Raw genomic sequence first — 15,024 nt, forward strand, 5'->3', positions numbered from 1 at the left:
TTTATTGAATTTATCCTAACATTCACTGTTGTAGTCTGGTGTTCTAACCTTAATATATGCAATGAAAACAGACTGAGCAGGAGAGTGAAGGGAGCCAGCAAAACTTTATTGGTGCACAACAGCTACAGCTGTTGGACATCTACCCCACCCATTATATAGTGAATCGGAGCTTCTTCCAACTGGGCATCGATTTAGACTACCCAAATTCAAGTGCTATAGAACTAAGTTATTCTTTTTTCCCCCAACTATTGATCTACTTAATTTGGACAATCTATTGTGTATTTTACTTTTTAGTATACATTTTAAATGTATACTTTTATATATACATTTTTCTTTCTTATCATATATAGTATGTGTGTTTTTAATTTGTGAATTGGTTAATGTTGTGTTAAATGTATTGTGTATGGTGTTGCTGTATTTATTTTACCTGCCTACACAGCAGATTTCTCTTCTGGAACAATAAAGGAAGTAAGTAAAATTAATTGTTCAGCAGGATAGTGACCCAAAGCACAAAATCTGGTTTGGGAGGCAAACATAAACCCACTGGCAACCGTTGGAGACTTTCAGTACAAACTGATTGCAATGAAGAAGCCTCCTTTGAATTTGAACCACAAAAAAAGGCAACTTGAATTTGTGAGAATACATCTGAAGAGCAGATAGAACTACTGTATGTTACATTTTCTGATGAAATACAAATTGAGTTTTTTATTAAGACATACTTATAATTGTTATATTTGCAGTACATAAAATGAAATTCATAATGACACAAGACTCATGCCCACTGTGAAATAAAGAGTATAGTCTATTATGTTTTGGGGTTACTTTGGCTCAGTGAGTCCTGTAGCCCATGTTAAGATAGATTAACTCCATATACCAGGACATCCCCTTCAGAAGGGAGAGAACCTCAGCACATTTTGGAAGCCATTTTGACTTTTTTGCTTATTGCTTCCCCACACAGTCTTTATAAGAATATAGAAAAGGCTGCATAAACATCCAGATTTCTTTTGTGTGTAGCTTCCTCCTGCTCCAAATCACCTATATTTATAGTGTATGTTTATACCACCAGTTTGGATCATTTATCACCATTTCATCCGTAATTTTTCTGATCATCACATTATTTTGTCCAACAATCTTTGTATGTCCTTTGCCACTTTTTTCTCTTTTCTGCTTCCCTCATTATTGTGCTTTGGTTTTATCTATTATCCATGTTTGTTCAAATATTTCCAGCAATTTAAATAATTTGAATGTAATTTTCTAAATCCATCTTAGCTGTTTCTTTGGTTATACAAAATACCATTAGTTTCTACATTTTCATCTAAGATCGCTGTATCATATCTGCAATTTCTCATGTAAAAGAAGTAAACTGATGATTTGATTGATTTGTAGTTCACTAGTTCCTGCTATTGCAAATTGGTGTTGAATTTGCAATACTTCAGTCTGTAGACACTGTTCTCATTCCTAGGGAAAGTTTAAATATCTTAACTAGGGGCCTGTGGATAACATGAGTATAACTCATTAAATTAAAATAAGTTAGCATAGGAACCTGGTGCTTTATTGGTTTCTAGCTGCCCTATTCCTTGTAAACCTTAGTGTCAGTTATCCTAATGTTTGCCAATACTGATGGGGTTTTTATGTAACATAAGGCATGTGCAACATCTTCTGTTGTTCCTAAAACTCGAGCATTGAATAGATATTAGACAGTTGTAACAGACTTCCCCATAAAATGCAGTTAGGCTTTATTGTTATCAAAGAAAGGGTTTATATCAAATAAGATGTGAGAGTTGGAGATAATAGTTTGTGATTAAATTTACTGTAGGTGAAGTCTACAAGGTGACGTAGTGAAGTCAGCAGTAGAAACAATCATATTAGCTTATTTAAAATTAATTCAGAAGTATGCTTGAGGATCCAGTATTGTATAAACAAGCCAAAATCAAACAACTGGGGAATCTGGTAGGTTATGCTTATTCTGTCATTTTCACTTTACACATACACATATTTGAAATGAAGAGACAGAGAAATACAACTACTAAATACAAACAATGTATGCACTTAATATTTATGCTAGACATTTTGATATAGTTTTTTTGTGCACCTGCGCCATAGTTAAGATATTAGCACCGCTCACGCCCTTTTTCCCTATTTACACCCTCTCACTCCTCTCAGTCCTCGCTCACTGTTGAGATCGAGTTTAGCCTTTCTCTTGTGAGCGTACCTTACTGACCTGACCTCTGGATTCCGACCCTGTTGTGTCTTCGGCTTTATCTTCGTTTCTGTTTAGCGGCTTTTGGATTTGTTAACTCTCGACCAGACTCTCCGGATAGCCTGCCTACCCCGACCTCGTATACTGCCTTTCGCTCCTAGGATTTTGGACACCTACTCTCTCAGCACTGTATAAGGTCTGACCACCTTTTCTCACAAGTCTCTAGTGACTTTACTGACACCTATATGGTTCTCTCAATATAGACATAAATACCCTCGAATTAAAGCTGACATTCTGCATTTTAAGCTCATAACATTTCAAATCCAATGTGCTGAAGTACAGAGCCAAAACAACAAGTATGGACTGCACTATAAATATAATTTCAATGTATAAACTAAAAGCAGAAATGCAAAACATATTATAATTTACTTCAAAAGAACACACAGAAGCCTGTGTTAGCTAGAGTGTTTCCCATTGTAATGTGCTTCCCTTTTGGCATGATTTTGACATATTTGACATTTTGTTTTGATTGGTCCCTTTATTTTTATTTTGTTCCGGACATTGTCTGTTCTAGAAAGCAATTAATGGAAGTGCTTCTTCTTTGATGTTTCTGAAAGGCTTCTGCACATAGAAGCATTCTCGAGCGTGTGGGTTTTCTGTTAAATAGACTAGGGAACAGCATCGGGCACTCAGACCTCCAGAGTTCAATGTCTGAATAAAAAGGTTCTAACCTAATTAAATGCCACTCAATGTACCACTGATACCGTAATTCAAATAGTTACTGTATATCCTTAGCTGTAAGCTATGCACATCTAAGGTAATTTGGATCTGGTCCAGTTCTTAAAATACTTTTTATTGTGTCATATGTTCCTTTAGGTCCCATTATGTACAGTTTGGTTGCTCTTACATACCCATTTAACAGGCATAGATGACATACTGACTTCTAAATAGTAACCTATTGAAAATAACCATAGAATGTATGGTTGATGTAAGAAATGAAATACATGTCTATATAAATGTATTAATGTAGCATAAATATTATGTCAAGTTCTATGCACTTGTGTAAGGAAATGTTATTTTTTATTATATCAAATTTTACTTAATATGAAAAAAACAATATTTTAGTTTGCTGTGGTGCCTAATATTTTTTTTACAAGAAGGTTTTGACTCTTTGCGATTATAACTGTCTTTGTGTGTCTTTCAAAACTACTGTAGCAGACTGGAAAGGAGTAAAACACATTAAACATGCAGCTTCTCCAGTAGAAAAATGTAGTAGCTGTTTGACAGTTAGGATGATTTAATTTGGAGATGTTGTCTTCTATACTGTGTATTATTCTTCATCACCCTCATACACTAATGGCATCTGTAATAAGTAGGACATTCACAAAAAGCATGGAAAAGAATCAGTCAACTGAAAGAAATGTGGAATTCAAATTGCTAACTGTCAGTTTAAGTAGAAAGGAAACATAGACCCTGTGCAGGGGCTCAAATAGAAAACCTTAGGAGGAGCTGCAAAAGACAAATTAATGGCAAAAGGACTTAAATACAAAGCAGAGAATCCAAAAAACAACCAAAAAAGCAAGCGAAAGTATGCATTAAGGAAAAAAAAAATACCTAAAGTAACCAATCCGAATCACAAGGACTAAAACCGTAGGCCAGGGAACGAACAAAATGTCAGGCAGAGAGCAATTGCAGGGAGAGAAAAGAGGAGAACAGAAAGATCTCTAAGGGAGCTCCAGGAGAGAATCCGCATTAGTGAGCGAGGGCATAAGAAAGCAGAGCTAAAATAGTGATGGGAGTGAAAGGTGATAGGAAAATCAGGGGCGGCGTGAGCGTTTGTTTGACTCAGTGCAGGTGGGAATGTGAGGGCGTTTATGAGAGCGTTATTCCTATAAGTAGGCTGGGCAAACGATTTTTAAATTTTTAAAAAAATAAATAAATAATGAGATATAATGATGTGTTCCTGCTTAACTTAGACATTGCACGACTTTAAAACATATAAAAACAGGTTTCGAGAGTTAAAAACCACTTTTTATGCGCGAAAAATGGGTGATTTTTCTTCCTCGTGATCAGCTCAGAATCTTTGTGTACGCTGTAAGGTTTTTACTTCTTAATTAAACGTTTAAAATACACGAATTTCATAAAGACAACACACGTTTCGAAGAGAAAAAATCCCATTCTTTTCTCTTCCTGGTGTGTGAATCTGATCAGCAGGTCTTTTTTTCCCAATCAGAGGCTCTGAAAATAGCGTACCGCCCACTGCGCTCCGTCAGAGAGGGGCGCGGCACCGAGAGAGGGAGGAGGCGCGGAGCGCAGCAGTACAGAACGAACTATAACGTTCTATAATCAAGCAATATGAACCATCTCTTTTTACTTTTAAGTCACTTAATTATCATTAAGCACAGCTTTCTCACCACCTAGACTACTTTTTGATACCATCCTTAGACAAAGCAGAAACTTCTTGTTCTGTCTAATGACATTACAAGTGGAAAGATTACAGATTTTAATCGTCTTTAATTTTGTTACGTTATACATTTTAGAAACGTTTCATCCATACAAACACCACAAAACTATTCTCGATTGTATTTCTGAATGGTATGTTACACTTAGTTCACTGTTTTAAATACATCTAATTAAGAAAGTTAGGTGTTAGCATAAACTATTAGCAATCAATATTAAATTTAGCACTGTAATAATTTGTTGCACTTTCCCCCGCATCTTGTAAAAATATATTTTCATTGTTCAAATATACATTAAATCTGACTATCATATAATAAGTTAAATACAAACTAAAGAAAAAATAGGGTTAAATATAATTCAAAATATTTTGCTAACAATGTTAACTGTTTATAAATAATAAATTGTATTAACTAAAGAGTAGGATGGCACAGTTGTTAGTATGCTTTTTGTTTTGTTTCTTTTTCATAAATACAACAGTAGTACCTGATGTCTCAGTGGCTTTCAAAATTAAATTTTGCATGCAAACCTGTGAACTAGAAAGATAACTAAGATATCCATCCATTTATAATGGTGGCAAAGTGGTTAGCATTGCTATCTTGGAGCACTGGGGTCCCAGGTCCCATCCTGTGTGTGTGGGGTTTGCATGTTCTCTCTGGGTTACATGGTTTTTCTCCATATGTGTGATATGACTCCCTCTCGCACTCCAAAACATACTGGTAAGTTAATTGGTTTATGGGAAAACTGGCCCTGGTGTGTGTGTTTGTGTCTGTCTGTCCTGTGATGGACTGGTGCTATGTCCAGGGTGTATTCTGCCTTGTGTCCGTTGCTTACTGGGATAGGCTCCAAATCCTCTGTACTGGATAAAGAGATTAGAAATGGATGGAAGTAAAGGCACTGTGTGGATTGAACTATACACAGTGTTAGAAACCCACTATGAAATGGCAGCATCTCACTGAGAATAAAATATTTTATAGTGCTGGCTTAAGTAAACAGCCTTTCCACCTCTCTTGCTCATCAGTATCCATACCTAGTTATTTAAACAAATTGCCTCTAATTATAAACATCTTAATATGCTGGCTCTGTGGATCCGCATCAGCGATGTTTGCCCATTCCTTCAATTCATGTGCATCCAACACACAGTTCAATGCTAGCAACTACACAAAATCTAAAATACAATCCTCATTTCAGTATCTATGTAAACATACAGTCTGTTAACTTCATCATCTTCATCAAAAGTATGCCTAACCCCATTAGGAAGTGTTCTTGTTATCAGTGTATTCCTCAGCTATCCCAAAATTATCTTCTTACCAACATCTCTAGTTTTTTATCCTGCAATAACTCAGCCAACACTTAAATCTCGAAAAGCTGCTTGTGTTCATTTCTTTAAATCACAAATATCATGTGTAAATACTGTCCATATAATTCTCTGCATTGTGGAATAATAGTTTATTTTAAAGGGAACTACAGAAACTAAGAACTAGAGAAATCAAGAAAGGCTTTTTTTTCTAGAATTAATAAATGCACATCCTGTTCACTTGGGAAGTTAAATCCACACTGAGCAATCTTCAATATGTTCAGAATATGACAGCGAGAATCCTATCAGGGATGCATTACACCTGTTTTCAAGTCCTTGCATTGGTTACCTATCAGGTTTTGAGTCAACTTCAAAATCCTTATCCTCATTCAGTACCTACAGTATATGGCTTATTATCTGTCTACTCCCCACCTTTGTCCGTCTGACTCTGGTCTTCTAGCTGTCCTCAAGAACATCTACATTCTGTGGGTGACAGGGTCTTCTCTAGCTGCACCCCAGAGCTCTCAATTTGTATTCCCAGTGATATCAGTCACGTACCCTGAGTGCATTTAAATCTAACCTCAGAACCTTTCTTTTCAGAAGACTTAGTGTCTGTATCTGCTTCATTTTCTAATTTTGGTAGCACCTCTAACTGCTTGTCTTTCTTATATGTATTTTCTTTGTAATCTGTGGTCCTTTTATCTGTTTTTATATCTACTGTATTGCTTTGAGATGCCACTTTTAAAGGTGATATATAAAATAACGTTTTTTATTATTGTTATAGAGAAACATGATCAGTTTTCCCTGGTCCAGATAAAAAGATCTAAAGCATACTAGTTTGTCACTCTTCTCATTCCCTTTGCTAAATAACTTTTCATACTAATCTGATCAATCTAACTGCCTGTTTTCTGTGCTTTCTCTATCCTGCTAGATTTGCAATTATTCTGAACATTTTCTTCTTGAAATAACTCATTTCTAAATACCTTTTTTCACTGTTAACATCTTGCAGCAAAGCTGCGACAAAATATACACTTAGCACAGTTCATCCTGCTACCAACATTGAATAACAAAATCTTAAGATTTCTATATTTATGTCTTTATTTAGTGGTTTCATTAGTGACAAAGGCTAAACTTTCTTGGAAAAATGTCTTTTATGTGTTGCAGAAAAAACTGACTTGCTTTAACAAAGTATGTTTACAAATCCTTTCACCTGGCAATCTACCTGAATGCCCAACTATCTGAGAAGCCCTCCATGAAACCTTGGTTGCTATTAATTCATTTAGGGCTTATTGACAGAATTGCTGTTTTTTATGCATGCTAATTTTCTGATTCCTCACTCTGTTTCATGTTTATAGATAAGACTTTATTGATCGTGAAGGGAAATTGATGTACATGATGAACGTTTGCATGTTCTTTTGTAACATACACCTTTTTGTGATTTTTTTTGTATATCTAAGCAAGTGTTCCTGCATCCCTCTTCTGCACTTTAGTCATGGCTTTTTTTCTGTTTGCTTATTTCAAAGCAACACCTGCTCCATTTCTAAAACTTTTTACTCATGTGCATTTTTGTATTTTTTACACCTCTAGCACTTTAACATCCTGAATTTTCATTTGCCTTAATTTGTAGAATGAACTTGAGTTTTAGCCTAAAGAAGTTTTCATTATCTTTTGTTTCTTGTCCTACAACTGTTATTATTGATCACCGAATTATTGTTCTTGACATGACTTCATTCAACCTTTCCTGAACGTCTATGACAGGCAGAGAGAGTGCTGTTTCTGGTGCGATCTTTTGCAGCTGACATTTCAGTGTTTTAAACGAACAAGAAATTAGATTGCTCATAGATCACTTATCCTATATAAATACAGCGTAATTGCCCTCCGAAAATCCTCTTTTTCTTGTTCGTTTTAGAGACCTTGATCGAAACTGATTTTAGATGTCAGAAAGGATTTCTTTTCTCTGTATTTCCTACATTGCTTTGTTGAGATTTTAACTTTATATCTAACTTTATATCTAGGCTCAGATTTCAACTATAAATCGTACAGTAGTTAATAGCAGTAAATACTGATGTTTTGCGCCCTCTTACCACAAAAATATATATGTTTTGTAGCTGGGATGAACTTTATTTCGTACGCGTAGCTACTGCGATTCGGACACGGACGGTTAAACATGGCGGTAAATCAGACACCCGGGGGGGGGGGGGGGCGTCTTCTCGCCTCCATAACTAAAATGCCGAATAGGAGTGGCTTAAGCGACATACACAGTCGTGTAACTGACAGTTTGAGGTAGCCTATCTTGTAAATTTCGCTTTGTTGCTGATAGGTTAAGCTTTCGAAACTCTGCCCCAAAGTCATGTGACTGATTTTTCGCCCTGTTTTGTTGGTTAAACGCAATGATCACAAGCACCACCATGGTAACTGGGATGTGTAGTTTTTAATTCCGTTTGAATTATAACTGTACGTACTGTCTTCCTATTTGGCCAGGGCTTTAAAGAGAGGGCGCGCCAAAAATTTTCGGTGCCGTCGTCTCCGCTTTAAAGGTACCCCCGTCGCGGAAGAATTCGATCTCGGGACGTTTGCCCAGCGTACTATAAGCCACTAGCTTTGTTAAAATATTGCAATAATAATAATGGGAAACATCTTCACAATGAAAGGGAAATGGATAATTTATAAAAATATTTCAATCAGGTGTTTACCAAGGAAGAGCAGTTGTAGAGTATATTAAATGTTATTAGCAATAAAGGTGCAGAAGTATTACAGATATTAGCAGCACTAAAGATAAACAAATCTGCTGGTTCGGGTGATATTCTACCAACTATACTTAAAGAAACAAGAGATGTTATTAATAATCCATTGACATGTCTCTTCTTTTAGTTGTGTTATCCAGGTGGGCGCTATACATTGGTGATGGAGGGGAGTTCCCATTACCTGTAAAGTGTGAATTGCATCATTATTAGTATTAGTATTATTATATTACCAAGTAATTATTGACCAATACATCTTACATTAAGCTTAATGGAACAATAATTAAAAGTATTGTGTCATACCTGCTCTCTCACTGGAATGCTGGTTTGCGCTCCCACCACATCATTGCCACTAGACAACCCTCCACTCAGACTGTTAACTGCTCAGTTACCATTACAGCTAGATCAAGATAAATATCTATTCCACCTGTGTTCCCTTAATTGCTGCTTACTGTGTTCATCAGTGGATATGTAAGACCAATGAAGAGAGTGGTTCCTACTCAGCCACAGAGTTATCTCGTGTCTCAGCATTCCACAGCATTGTGCTCTCTGTTAGTTTTCACTGGCTTGTGACTTGTTTGTATGACCTTGGCTTTAGATTTCTCTCTGTGCATCTTATTGCTTTTTTTCTGACTGTTGACCCATCTTTTTGACCACACTCTGGACCCTGTTGTGTTTCTACTTGACTTGCTTTGTTGGACTTCTCTTAATGATCACCCTCAGTACTTTAACTTTGTGATTACTCAGCTTGAACTTTTGCTTGCTTAGCTTTGGCTTCAAATCTAGCTTTGCTTCTTCTCCTGCGTGGACATTGCCTGCTCAGCCTCTGCACCTTCAGTCTCAGGACCGCTGCATTTCATCAGGTTAGTGCAGTGTTACAGAAATAAAATTCTAGGAAATAGTCAACATGGTTTTTAAAAATGTAGGTCTTGCTTAACTAACGTGTTAGATTTTGAGTTAGCACAATACAACAGTAATGAGCACACAGACCATGTAATATATTTAGATTTTCAGAAGGTTTTCAATAGACTTGCTAATATACCTTTAATTACAGGCAGTAGGTTGTAGGTAATGTTTGTGCTTGGATTGAGAAATTACAGAAAAATAAGTACAGATAAGGTGTGGGTGCTCTGAATGGAGAAATGTACTGTACAGTAAATGTTGAAGCAACAGAAATCTGTATTACATCCGCTTGTCTCTAATTTATATCAGTTATCTAGATTCTGGTCAAGTTTAAGGACAATAACAAAATAGGTGAAATAGTAAGCACCGCAACAGCAGTAAATGAAATTTCAGAAGATTTTAATAGACTTTCTTCCAGAACAAATACCATGCAGATGACATTTATTGTAGAGAACTGCAGAATACAACTAGCAGGTATCATAAAGAAAACTATAGATAAAAATTAAAAAAAATCTTATGTTCACTACTTATGAACAATGTGCAGGCTTATGCTTGTTGAAACTTTGAAAGAGAATGTGGAAGTGAGACAATGAGGTGCAGAAAAACACAGAACAACAGAGAACAATATATTGCCATCTTTCAGGCCAAACATCAACATTGTCAAGCACCATCCAGCTTGAGACCCAAATTAACAAAGCAAAAAAAGTCTTGCTTGCGAGAAAAACCTTCGAGAGTTCTTGTCTTTGAGTGACCGCTACATTCATAAAAAATGCATAAATTAAGTTTCATTGTCTGGTGTGTGTTTCTGTTTATGCTGAAAATTAGTAGAGTTAAATTGTTAATTGCTTTCAGTCCCAGAGCTGCATTGTAAATATCTCTAAGGAAGGTTCTTCTGTGCCAGAGAACATGGTGATGAAACAGAAAATGCCATACTCAAATCGAAAATGTAACTTTTCAAGTAAATCTGACAACAGATGGCAATAATTAATGGCATGATACCATTCTCCTTATGAAGCACAGCATGTCTTAAATTGGTAAGAGGATCATATTAAGTAGAATGGCCCTATTTGTTTAGTTTTATTTACCTTGTGTGGCCCTCACAGATTAAAAAACGTTTGATCTGTAACATGTTTTGTAAATTTGCTTGAGTAGTGCCACCATGAAAACTATCATAGCTAGTACTTTTAGACCAGTACTAGTGTGAAACTGTGTGAAAATAGATATTTTTATGCTCTGCATTTGAAAGCTAATTTATTAACTTAGAAAACTGTATTTGAGGTCAATGTGTTCTTGGGAAGCCAACTTTTTGCTGGTACCTTTTTAAAAGAGAGCAGGGGCATTGATAAGTTCTGTAATATATAAGAATCATAAGTGTACAGGGAGTTCTATATTCTTCTATATATACAGGGATGGGTCTCCTGTATTGAAGCTAAATTGTATCAGTAAATGTTTCCTATGCCACTGTGACCATCACTTGCAAGTGTACTGAAAATGGATGTTTCCCCACAAGTTTCCTAGGAACACTGATTCACTGTATATTTATGTGCAGTGATAAGTCAAGAACAGCTCTCTGCTGCATGCTAAACATACTAGCCTATCTCTTCACTGCATAAATACATTCCTAAAAAAAATTAAGAGATCACAGGGAGAAGATATATTTTGAATTCCTTCACTTTTAGCATATACATCTTTACATCAGTTTGTATCATACTTGGGAAATTGGGAGAAATGTATACACAACCTTCTCCTTTTTAAATAGAATGCAAAAATAACTTTGCAAGCCTACTTTTTTTATATGAAGCAAATGAAACAAATCAAAATGCTTAAGTGACCAGAACCCCACACTGTCCCTGAGAAACTCAGCCATGTCTTTGAAGGTGAATCCCATGTTTATTGTATGGGTGTTCAGGATACTTGAAGCATAGTGTAACCATCATGGCACAACTGCATTTTTACAACCTTTTCAACACCTGCCTGCTTACATTGTAGTTTCATTTGTGCTCCACTGAGTCTCCAAATGATCAAGTCCTGAAAACTATTTTTTGTCCATTATCATTACCACCTTGTAAACAAAACTTCAGATCTCAAAACCTAAGCAAATGTGGCCTTTTTAGTACTGGGAATCCAGTTGTTACTGAAGAAGTTTTGGTGGACCAGTAGGTGACACTCTTTCCTTTGGTCCACAGTTTTTAAAATTGTATCAGCTAGCATGGTGACTATGGATTCTGTTCTTTACGTGGTGCCTTCGGATGCGATGTTATACAGTACAAGGTTCTAACTAGTTTCTGAAAGATACTACATTCTTTCCCATAGTAGTAGCTACTGTATAGGGTTGAGTTTCCTTTTGTTAAATGCCCATGTAACATACTGCATGTTGTTTTAGATGAAGGAATGTCATGTCATACCAAATTATAATAGTAATTAGTAATTTATCTTGATATCAGTAGGAGAAGGAAAAGATACAGACTGAAGATACAGTAGTTGTTGAATTGCTTTACAACAGCCTATATTTTTTCTTCTATGTTGTATAGACTCCTCCACTGGTGGTATTCACACCAACAACACTGAAACGGAGTATCTGAGAGGCAAATGATGGATAGTTTTAAGGTTAACTATATATATATACTATATATATATATGCTAGGCAGAGATTTTTTTTATTTGGGGAAAAAGAAAATGTCATTCAAAGGAGTAATTTGATTTTTTTAATGTACATATTCCAACAAGTATCTGAATTTGCCTTAATCACACCTACAATTATGACTCAAAAATGTGGCCCATAAACTTTTTCATCAATTTAAACTTAACATTGTTAGTGTAAACATCTGCTCTTGTTTGTTAATGCAAATTGCGTTGTTTCAGACAGATGCACAGAAGGTCCCTAAAAATAGCAGTATTCCAGTGTAGAACACAGTTTTGTATTTCATGCCCAAAAATTGCAAAAGCTTTGTCTCCTGCTGGTAGCTTGGAGTGAGAAGGTCTTCATTAGACACCTGTGTGGTGGAGCAGTGGTTAGGTAAGCGCTCACAATTGGAGGATTGTGGGTTCTAAGTTAAGGTAAGGCATTGTTTTTATACCATTGAGCAAGATATATTGGTGTGTACATGTTAAAGTTAACTACCATATAAAATGTACAGGATATCTTCTGAGAGACATTAATAATACAATGAAATCTATTGGTTGCAATACTAATTTCTAGCATTTTACACTGGCAGAAAAATGCTAATAAAACTGGGAAATAGCTGTGGATAATAGTATATTATATGTCATTATTATTATTTTTATTATTTACTTAATACTTAAAATATATTAATCAGCAAAGTTAACTAAATTGTATTTCTATCACATTTATCACACCACTGACACTGGTAATACTTTTCAGATTCTTGTCCTCAGTTTGATCCATTGTGACTGTAAAACAGAATCTGCTTCATTATATGACTGAATTTGGGAAAGGTGATACATTAGACATTAGTATTTAGCATATAGACTACTTAAAGATTTTTTTAAAAATAAATCTGATTTTCTTTTTTATTTTGGTAAAGTGATTTCTAAAAATGGATATAATATTGAGAGAGAATGACTTTCTCAACTAATATCTCAAACTTAAACAAATGTCCAAAGGTGTAAATTTCATGTTTGTTTGAGCACCTATGACCATGTCTTTTTAGGTATGAATTTCCACAAGTGCTCCATGGATTCTCCAAGGCAGTTTTTCTTCTGGTTTCAAAACATGGGCAATCCACAGAGGCTTCTAAATAAGGGAACACTCACTGTTACATTACTAATGTACACAACAGGCCACATCATTAGTCTTCTATAATGATGTGGGTAAAAGATCCCTAAGTAACTGTCTTATCTGAGCAGAGCTGCACAGTGCACTTACTGCAGTAAAGCTATTCCTCTGAGAACCTTTGAAGCCACTAATCAACAGCACTGCTAATGGTACTTTGGGCTCTGCATTTTGCCCTCTGTGGTATACTTTGAAATGCAGAAATGGATAGTATTCTCTGGAGACCATGTTAAGAAAGTGCATGGGATGCAAAGTAGTTATCACTTAAAAGTCTTCAAAATCTGCTCTACAATGTTCAACAGTAGCCTGAAATGGAGCTTTGTAAAGCCAGTTTGTTTAGGGGTTCCATGGTGTGTTTACCTGGGGAATTCAAACAATCCCTTTCAAGTTGTTGAGTAGGCATGGATTGAAGAGTTCTACGGATCGAAGCGTGCCTCAGACATATATAATGTGAAATACAAATACTGTAGGAAATTGGATTATCATCTCGTACAGTAGTTAGCTTTCGTTAACGTATTGGGCTTCAAAGTAAATCCTCCTTTCCAGTCCAGTAAAGATAACATTTTGAGCACTATTCCTTTATCAGCTGAACTGGGTTTCTTATTGAAAGTGTTAATTCCTTGCAGATTTACTACCAATCCATTGAGAATCTTAAGCATCATGCCTTTATGTGTTTATTTGCACAACTTTTTACTTTTATTTCTGACATTTTAGATACAGTATATTTGAATAAGTTATGAGCTAGTGATGTTTAAAGAAAAAAAAAGCAGTCCTGGTTAAAGTTTGGTAAACATCACAGGCCTGCAAACTATGATTGTAGCAAGCTATTGTTGCTAAAGGCCAGAATGGCGGAGTCTGGTTCGCTCCATTGCCAAGTGTGCACTAAAGCAGGTGCAACTGAACTTCTGCATCTGGAGATGCAAGTGTCCTTGAGATGCTATCTGACCTGACATACAGCCTCCACCAAGGCCGGGTTTTATAAACACCTCTGTCTTGTGTTCACTAGTTAATGAAATGATTGAGCTGTTTTGTGTAATCTTATTTACTCAAAAGCACAAAAATTAGTTACTGTGTCCTTTCAATTTCATTTTAAATTTCCCTTTGAAGAGAGCATTATCTGTAAGTGTTTTATAATGCCCAGATTCCGCACATGAAGTGGATTTCTGAGGTGTGACAGCAACATACAGTACCTTTCCTGGAAAAGGTTCAAAAGCTTTTGTCATGTGCTCTTAACTGAAGCTACTCCAGTTATAATCTTTCTGAAGGACACACAAGCACTAAAATACATTCTCCCGATAGGAGAGTTATGAGGCCACGAATTAGGTGACTTTTTTAAAATACAAGAAATAAAATACAGCACATAAAATATAGCATGTGACTATGATGTGATCAGAGTTATGGAAATGTGGAACTGAGAGCATTCTGGTACAATAATGCAATTATGATTAATAATTAACTAGGTTGAACTGAGTCAAAGAATCACAGATATTTTTATATTTTGAAATTATATATCACATAAATTATATTAATTTCAAGATTTAAATGTCACAAATATTTTTACAATATATCAAAAGTTATAATACTTGGAGTATGTACACCAAATGCAGGTGATGATTGTAAATCAGCTTTATGT

The 15,024-nt window shown here is 35.6% G+C and overlaps 1 protein-coding gene across 18 annotated transcripts in view; it reads left to right on the forward strand.

The window, feature by feature from the left end:
• fut8 (fucosyltransferase 8) overlaps window positions 1-15,024 on the forward strand; it is a 435,504-nt gene that overhangs the window by 64,559 nt on the left and 355,921 nt on the right. Inside the window, exon 1 of one of the 18 annotated variants that reach the window (XM_015351251.2) lies at window positions 9,537-9,558. The exons of the other annotated variants lie outside the window; for them this stretch is intronic. The gene's annotated coding sequence lies outside the window, so the exon portion shown is untranslated. Of the gene's footprint in view, window positions 1-9,536; window positions 9,559-15,024 lie in introns of those variants that run through there. 18 annotated transcript variants of the gene reach the window in all.

The sequence above is a fragment of the Lepisosteus oculatus genome, chromosome 8 (assembly GCF_040954835.1).
Source record: "Lepisosteus oculatus isolate fLepOcu1 chromosome 8, fLepOcu1.hap2, whole genome shotgun sequence".
Classification (NCBI taxonomy): domain Eukaryota; kingdom Metazoa; phylum Chordata; class Actinopteri; order Semionotiformes; family Lepisosteidae; genus Lepisosteus; species Lepisosteus oculatus.